Genomic DNA, 8,916 nt, shown 5'->3' with positions numbered 1-8,916 from the left:
CGCTGGGAAGATGCCAGAGGATGGGAGCACAATGCAGATGGGTCTTGGCAGCCTGGAACACCAGGCTGGAGCAGAGAGGACGAAGAGTAACAGGAAGACCCTCATCCTAGGGCAGGAGAATGAAAAGCACCACATGGGAAAGAAGCAGCTAGGGGCCAACACTGCTGAGGGGCCTCATGGACTTTGGTGACATCCTGGGCCCCCAGCATCCCCAGCACCAGCAACGTGCTGCAGAACCAGTAACGGTGGTGTGGACTCCCCCACTGGAACGACAGATGTCAGCTGCAGGAGGCAGAGGTGCTGCCCGGCGCCTGCCAGGCCCCAGCAAGAGCCCAGGGTGCAGCTCTCGGTCTCCCACGTCTGATGCCAGCCACGGAGCAGTGGCAGAGCCTGGAGGCAGCACAGACCTGCCCAGCAGGTATTTCTCTGGGGCCATTGCCCCAGAGACGTGGGAAACAGCTGCATTGTCCAGGAGGGTCTGGGACCTCCCTCGCTGTCCGTGGTTGCACAGGGCTCTGCCTGGGACAGCAGCACCATGACCCCTGCCCAGCCCTAGCCCTCGGTCCTGCCCACAGCAAGGCGGTACCAGGAGCAGCAACCCTGTGAAAGGGGGCCTGGACTCCAGGCTCCCGGGCTGGACACGGGGTCTCCCTGCCAGGCTAGGGCAGTAAGCCTAACCCCCCTGGGCAGTGCCAAGTCCTGGATGCTGGGAGGGGATGTGCCGAAGTGCAGGGAAACACTGGAGCAGCACCGTTTCCCTGCAGTGACAGGAGCCGTAAGGCGAGGGCTGGGGCGCCTGCCCTACCGGCAGCACAGTTCGGCCCCTGGACATCCGCTTGCCCTTTCCCCGGCTGCCCCAGCCCCAGCCCCATTAGAGACACGCTCTCGCACTCCCAGATGCATCCCAGCCTCAGGCAAGGGGCCATCTCCTGCACTCCCAAGGGGGCAAGGGAAATGGGTCTGGGCTGGCTGGCTTCTTAAAGCCCTGGGGGTTTTGGTGCCAGAAGGAACTGCAACTGGCAGGGCCCATGCTGCCCCTTTCAATGCTGCATGACTGCCCCACTGCAGGAGCTCCCCTGGCCTGGGAGCCCCTCAGGCCGCCACCTTGCCCCTCTCTGGGCTGCCAGACTCCTCAGCCCCTTGCTCAACGCTGCTCTGGGCTGCCAGATACTTCCAGGTCCATCATTTGGCCCCTTCCTAAGTTCTCTGACCTCTTGGCCTCTCCATCAGCCCGTCTGGGCTGCCAGGTCATCTGGTCTCACTCTTGACCCATCTCTGTGCTGTCGGACTCTCTGTTCCCTCATGTGGCCCCTCTCTGGACCCCGGGGGTCCCTCCCTAGTCCTGGTCCTGCTCTGGGCAGCTGGACCCTCCTCGTCCCACTCACTCTCAGCCCCTTTCTGGGCCTCTGGTCCCTTCTGCTTCTCGTCTTGCCTCTCCCCTGCCTGGGCTTCTGGACCGCCCGGTCCTGCTCCTACTTGTCACCCACCTGGTTTTGCTCTCTCTCTAAGCCCCACTCTGAGCCTCTGGACCCTAGACTCATTCATGGACCTTTCCCTGGGCCTGAACCATCTGGCCCTGCACTTTTGTTCAGATCGGGGTGCACTCCTCGTACCTTTCCCCACCAAGGGGTAACTAGCAAGGCAGTGGGGGCTGGTGTTTTAGGGCACCCGACTCACCCTTCCCTGAGGCTTGGCGCTCGTGGCAGTTTCTAGGGGCTGGTCCACCACACAGTCCCACCGCCGTGACCCCAAACCCCAGCAGTGTGCAGGTCTTGGTCCTACCCAGGAGCAGGTTAGGTCCTGGCTCCCATCCACAGAGCTGCGCTGTCCCTGGCCAACACCCCTGGCTACCAGCTCCTTGGCCCCTTGCTGATGTCACCCCTCCATGCTGCCTTGGCCCTGGCTTGCTCACCCTCTCAGGCCCTGGTCTCACTGGCTCTCGTGCACCCCACTTCTGGGCTTTGACCCCTTCCTCTCTGGCTTTTGGCTAACCCTGGACCTTCAGCCTCTCCTAGACCCTGGCCCCACTTGGGGTTACTTGAGAACTGCAGCTGTCTCCAGCCTTTGGCCCCTCTCCGGGCCCTGGCTCTGCTAGCAGGCCAGTGACATGATTTATCCAAATGTCACTTCAACTGCATCTGATTTAGTTGCACCTGCTCTCCACAGACACAGTATAGGTTAATTCCATCATATGCATTGAGTTATGTACCTCATAGGACCACTGGATGGTGCTTACATGCCATGATGTTTTTGTACCGAGTAGATTCAATTCATGTACTTTGAATGCTTATGCTCTGTGTGGGGTTATTCTACATATATACTGAATTTTAATTTAGCTTGAATTAGTTAGCTTTAATTCAAGTATTCCAAATATTCTAAATATTTAAGCTTTAAATAAATAAGTGAATATTAAAAGCTTAAATAATTAAAGTTAACTATTTAAGCTTAACTTTGCTTGCATACATGTATGTATAGCTATGTAAAGTTAAATCTTTCCTTCCTGTAAAGATTAACATTTATTTGCTTGCTATTCTGAGCCTGGTTTCTTCTTGTGGGCAGGGTGGGGAAAATGACCATCTTGCCATTGTTTGTGGTCAAGGAAATACTTGACTTCACAATGGTAGCCATTACCAAGTTGATTGCTCACTAATTGCTCCCATATGCTAGCCTTCCAGTTTCTATCTGTTTGCTTGTGAAACTTAAAGGCTGTGTAGGCATTCATGTTTCAGCTGCAACAGCCTGTATTTCTTGTTACTATAAAGGTAAAATTATTGTGGGTTAGTGTAAGGGTAAATTTAACAAGGTATAACAGAACAGTCTGAGCTTGCAGAACTTGTCATGAGTCCTGGCAAAAAGCTAGCAGTTCCAATACATGTTATACTCCAAATTAAGCTTGGCCTTGAAGCACACCACCCCGCACAGCCCACCTCCACCCCGCACAGCCCACCTCCACCCCAAGGGTGATTGCTTGGAGGAGGAGAGGGAAATCTGGTCTAGAACAATACATTGCCTGTCCCATTGAAAGTGCCCCTCATTCAAAGGATGATCAGAGCCCACATCTTGCACTGTCACCCTCATAAGTGCTTTAGGGGCCTTGCAAGGATCCTCCCTTGGAGACCGAGCCTTCCCACAAGTCTGGAGTGAGTCCATGAGCCTAAATTGATCCCGAGTTTCACGGCATGAAATCACATTCTCCGCTCCCTCACATGGCTGTAAGGCAGCAGTAAGTCTATGGTCACCAGTGAGGTGCAGGACCAATTACTAGGGCTACACTGCTATGGGGAGCCCCTACCAACAACAGTGGTGAATTCAGCAGCTTTTAGGTATTAGGAGAGATGGCACAAGAGGCAGAAGTAGCAGGACATACTCCCATATCACAGCCTGAAGGCTTCCCGGGTGCTGCAGTCCATCAACACACCTGTTCTGGCCATCAGCTGCACAACCATGGGACAACTGCCCCTCTATGGGGCATCATGCAATCCCAGGGCCCTGCAGACAAGAGGAGGCGGCAGACGCAGCTGTGCCTGAGGGGCTGTCTGCCCCCAATCATGTCCAGAGACACAGGCAGCAGTACCTTCCCGTGGTTGGGCATGGTAAGGAAAGCCCGGTTTCGCAGGCCGTACTGGTGTCAGAACTCATTTAGGCCCCTGTGGAACCAGGGGTGCTCCATGGTGCAGTCTCCTGTTGGTTGGTGCATACAACCCGCCCCCCCACAAATGGTCTCAGGAGGTGACCTGCAAAATACCTTATGACACAGGCTGTTTTGGACTCCAGTTCAGTTGCCAGCTTGCAGATCTGGCTCACGTACCATGCCCTCAGGAACAAGTGGATGGTCTGGCATCCCCCTGCCCTCGGTCTGTTTCTTCTTGTTCTTCCTTGCCCCCTTCTCCATTTGGGATCCCCAAAAAGCTACACACATGGCTCTCTGGATTGTGTGGTTTTGCTCATGTTGAGCTTGGCCCCAGCTGCCGCTTTGTAAACCCACGCGTGCCACAGGGCTGTTTCTACAGCGCACTTATTCCAACACAGGATGTTCAGGTTGTCCATGTAGGCTAGGAGCTTGGCCATTTTTTTGCTTTCTCTGGGGATCTGGACTCTGTGCATCCTGGGGTCCTGCCTAATGCACCGAGCCAAGGGTTCAACGGCACAGATAAAAAGTATTGGGAAGAACAGGCAGCCCTGACCGACTCTAGCGTGATTTGCACGCTCAAGAAACCATTGGCCAGCACCTCGTTGCTCACATGTGTACAGCATCCTTATCCAGCCAGTGAAGGTCAGGGGGTCACCCATTCACTTCAGTGTCTCTAAGAGAAACTGGTGTGACATTTTCATAGGCGTTTCCAGGTCCAGTTTCTGCACCGCCACCTTTTGTCCCATTCCAGCTGGCACGCATCTCTCAGCTGCAGCAGGGCCCCGTGGATCTGGCATCCTGGTACCACACACAACTGGCTCTCATGGATGATGGCACCTAGGACACAGTCGAAATCGCTCATCCAAGACTTTGGCCAGCAGTTTATAATTGAAGTTCAGGAGGGTGATGGGCCTCCAGTTCTTCAATTCCTCCTACAGACCCCTCTTGTGCAAAAGGGTCACAATGCCCCAGTCCATCCCCGCCCCAAGATGGAGCTCTTTCCAGAGCACCTGCAGGAGGGCCATCTGGTCAGGGCCCACTAGGTCCCAAAAGGCCATGTAAAGACTCCTTGGGCAGGCCATCTGACCCAGGAGTCTTGCCATTCTTGAATCCCCGGAGGGTCTGCTCGACCTCCTCCAGTGTCCGCTGTTGCTGCTCCTTCTCCGAGGGCCCGGGTGAGCTCCTGCAGGCACTGGGTCCTCCAGCCGTGCAGTGTAGAGCTCCCTGTTGAAAGTGGCCACTGCATTTAGCATGCCTTCCCTCAACCCGTGCTCCACTCCTGCCCCATCTCTCAGGCACGTCATGGGCTTCTCTTTGCTCTTGTTTAGTCTGGAGAAGCAAGCAGACTAGGCCTCCCCCTCCTCCACCCAGTGGGCCTGATCCTTTTCCTGGCCTCCTACCAGTACCAGGCACCAAACTGGGCTTTTGCCTCCCGCATGTCCTCCCTCGCATCCCAGCCCATCGCCACCTACCAATGCAGGACCTGCAACTCACGGGTCAGGCGCTTGTGCTGCCGTCTGTGGAAGAAAGCTTGTCACTTGCTGGCCTGCTGGAAGAAACCTTTGGTCCCGTCTTTGATGCTGGCCCATCACTCTGTTCTGGGTACAGGCCCTTGAGGGTCCTCCAGCCTGCACAGTGCTCTCCGAAACAGCGCTGGGTCTTCTCCTCTTCCAACAGACTGGAGTTTAGCTTCCACACCTCTGTCCTGTTCCAGCTGTCCTCCCATTTCAGCCTGGATTGTGAGGAGGCTGTGGTCCGAGACCCCGATCCCCGAGTGCAGGCAGGCGGCTTAGTCCTAACCGAGGGACCCGACTGGTCAATGCTGGGGCCAGGACCCAGATAGGGCTCAAAAGGGCCAGAGGCTCACTGTGACGGACTGCCATAAGAGCAAAAAAGCTCAGGGTCCCGACTGGCCTGAGACAGGGCCAGGGCTTAAAGGCAAGTCGAAGGTCCCAGGGAAGGGGCGAAGGGGATAGTGGAATTGGCTGTCTGAGGTGCCATCTGCAAGGCTTGGGCTGCAGCGTAGGGGTGGAACAGCCGTGGATAGCCCCCCCCCCCCCAATATTGGGGTGCATAATGGGCAGCCTCCCACATAATTATTACATCAAGGTGTGGCAAGCGAGAGAGGTGTGTGGCTGACCTGTGGACAGGGGGCAGGCCGGTGTTTGCACTGGGCATGAAAGTTTGCCCCTGTCACAGGTGTGGACTGGCGCCCCCACACACACACACACACACACACACACACACACACACACACACACACACACACACACACACACACACCCTCAGAAAATTGTCCCTTCTGCTTCCATGGCTGCTTGTAGCATCCTGCCCGCAACTATTTCTCCATGCTTCAGGGGGTGCATGGGGTCTCCTCTCAGCAGGGCTGTGACCCCAGTAGCCCTCATGTCATCCGCCCCCAACCACAGGGCTGCCCCGTGCAGCCAGACGGTCTGCCTGTAGTTGTTCCAAGGTCTGGCAGATCTGGTTCCATTTCCCTTGCCAGGGAGGTTTCCAACATTGACTGAAGCAAGATGGAGCCTCTCCATTTTGCTGGTTGTATAGCAAGGGGGAAATGTAGCTTTCACTTTCCCTCTCGCAACCAGAGCCTCTAGCCTACGTCTTTTGTGTTCATACATCTTAGGTAGCCATTTTTTCCAGTCCCATTTTGCTCTATTCCTGGAGAGCATGGGGGTTTTCACTCGCAGTTGTTTTTCTGTGCTTGCCTCAGCCTGTAGATTATTTCCCAGGCTCTTATCTCCAGATTCCTGCTCAGACTCGGGGGCCCAGAGCTTGGAGTTCCCTCCTTCTCTTGGGGCGGCTCTGCCTCAAGGGTTTCTTCATTCACCTCCATTACTCCTTCTGATCCCCATCCTCACTGCTTTGCTCCTTTGCAGGGCTTGGCCGGGAACCTGACTCTTTAGCCAGCTCTTTCAGCTGCCTAAAGGTTTCTCCCACTTCTTGGCCTCGGGTGGGGGCCTGTGTCTTTGGGCTGCCTTCTTCCTTCCCTTTTTTCCTCTTGCTCTTCTTCCTCATAGCTAACTTTCTCAATATTTTCCCAATACAGAGAGTCAGAGAGCATTGAGAGGACATTGTCCTCCTCCTCTCCACTGTCTGCATTAGCTTTCGCCCAGGGACACTTCTTAAAACAGGTGACCCTCCTCCCCACCGAGGTTGCAGCACCATGCCTGCCCACAGGCTCCCGTTTTAGTTCCTTTTCCTGGCACATGGCACAGATCTCCACTTTACAATCTTCTCACAAATGGCCCTCCTCTCCACATCTGCGGCATCGCTTGGGTTACTCCCCATAATTAAAAAAAACCAAACACAAACCACCAAACCCTTGGCAGTGGCCGAGGGTCAGGGCTGCTGGCAAATGCTGCAGTACTCCTGGTTTATCTGGCACACATTTTAACTGGACCCTGGCTATCCAAGCTCCTGTGTAGATTCCCCCTCCATCTTTTTCCTCTTCCACAGACCCCACCAATTCACAGCGTCTTCCCAGCCAGAACCGAATGTCTTCCTCTTCCATTTCTGCAGTGTAAGGCTGCAGTTTTACAGTCTTTTGCCTCCACGCATTTCCCAGGGCAGTTAACAAACAAACAAACATTTAGTTAGTCTGGGATCCTGCTCTCAGAGGTGGTCCCAGAAATTCAACCTGGAGGCAGGGTTTCTGAAGTCAGTCTCCCAGTCCGAGGCGGAGCCCAGGTAAATCATGCAAAGCTAATCAGCCTCGTTTACCTGCAGTAGATGTCGCAGCACTTGCCTGGAGAATTCCTCTCCGGATGCATGTTTGGGGAAGCTCGTGGGGTGCTTCTGGCTGCCTGTTACCCGGATCCTGACAGGATACGCTCTCCTGCTCAGGTCTCGCCGCTGCTCATCTTGCTTCAGTTCCTCCAGAGGCTGCAGCCCTCCTGGCTGCATCAGCACAGCTTGTCTCCAGGTGAGCTCAGATGCCAGGAGTCCGAAGGAGAGAGAAGAAACACCTGCCCCTAGCACAGGTGCTGGGGCAAATGATGGGGGGGCCAGACAAAAAAGCAAGCCAGACACCACCACACATACCTCACCCTGGGAAGCCCGCCTTTATAGTCACAGGACATTCCCTGCCAGGTAAGTTGTGCAGAGTATCATGGGATTTGCCCCAACCACATCAGGCAGCAGCCGAGGAAACTCGCTCCATTCTTGGCTAGAAACTCTCTCATACCCATCACTCAGCCCAACGCAGCGCCTCTTCTCTTCTTGTTTTATTTTCCTTTGGAGACCATCTCTTTCTTGCATGTGTGTACAGCACCTGGCACAATGCAATCCCACCCCATGACTGGGGCTGCTACATGCTCCTGCAGGAGCAACACTGATCGTATCCGAGCTCGACACTGGCATCAAGGGGACTGAGAAATGGGAGAGGGTTTTAATGAACACTTTCAAATAGGTCAGAGCCTTCCTTTAGTTGAAGTTTTTGTGGCTTTGGGTTTTTCCTCCACTTTTTCATCTTTCTTCTTATTTCCTCAGCTTTAAGCAGGTCCCACATGACCTCCTCACACACAGCTTGGAGACACACGAGTTGAGCAGAGCTACAGTCAGGTGCAGAGACATCCGGCTCACAACCCACCAGCAAAGGGGACTGCAATGACCTGGAGGGATGTGGGCAGTGGGGTCCCCCAGGGCTCGGTCCTCGGGCCCGCACTGTTCAACATCTTCATCAGTGACTTGGACAAGGGGGTAAAAAGTACCTTGTTCAAATTCGCGGATGGCACTAAGATGTGGGGAGAAATGGACATGCTAGAGGGGAGGGACAGGCTGCAATCAGACCTAGACAGGTTACAGGGGTGGGTGGATGAGAACAGGATGGGGTTCAACACTGGCAAGTGCAAGGTGCTGCACCTGGGGAGGAAGACCCAGCAGCACACCTACAGGCTGGGAACTCCCTTCTCATCAGTGCAGAGGCAGAAAAGGATCTTGGAGTCATCATTGATGCCACAATGAACATGGGCCGACAGTGTGGGGACGCGGTCAGAAAGGCCAACCCTTCCTTGTCGTGCATCCACAGATGCATCTCGAGCAGGTGCAAGGAGGTGATCCTCCCCCTCTACGCGGCACTGGTCAGGCCACAGCTGGAGTACTGCGTCCAGCTCTGGGCGCCGCACTTCAGGAGGGATGCGGACAGCATGGAGAGGGTCCAGAGGAGGCCACTCACATGATCAGGGGCAGCAGGGCAGGCCCTACGAGGAGAGGCTACGGGACCTGAACCTGTTCAGCCTCCACAAGAGAAGGCTGAGGGGGATCTG

This window comes from Alligator sinensis, unplaced genomic scaffold (genome assembly GCF_000455745.1).
Source record: "Alligator sinensis unplaced genomic scaffold, ASM45574v1 scaffold1282_1, whole genome shotgun sequence".
Lineage (NCBI taxonomy): Eukaryota > Metazoa > Chordata > Crocodylia > Alligatoridae > Alligator > Alligator sinensis.
The sequence above is the reverse complement of the archived record's forward strand: the minus strand, read 5'-3'. Positions refer to the sequence as shown.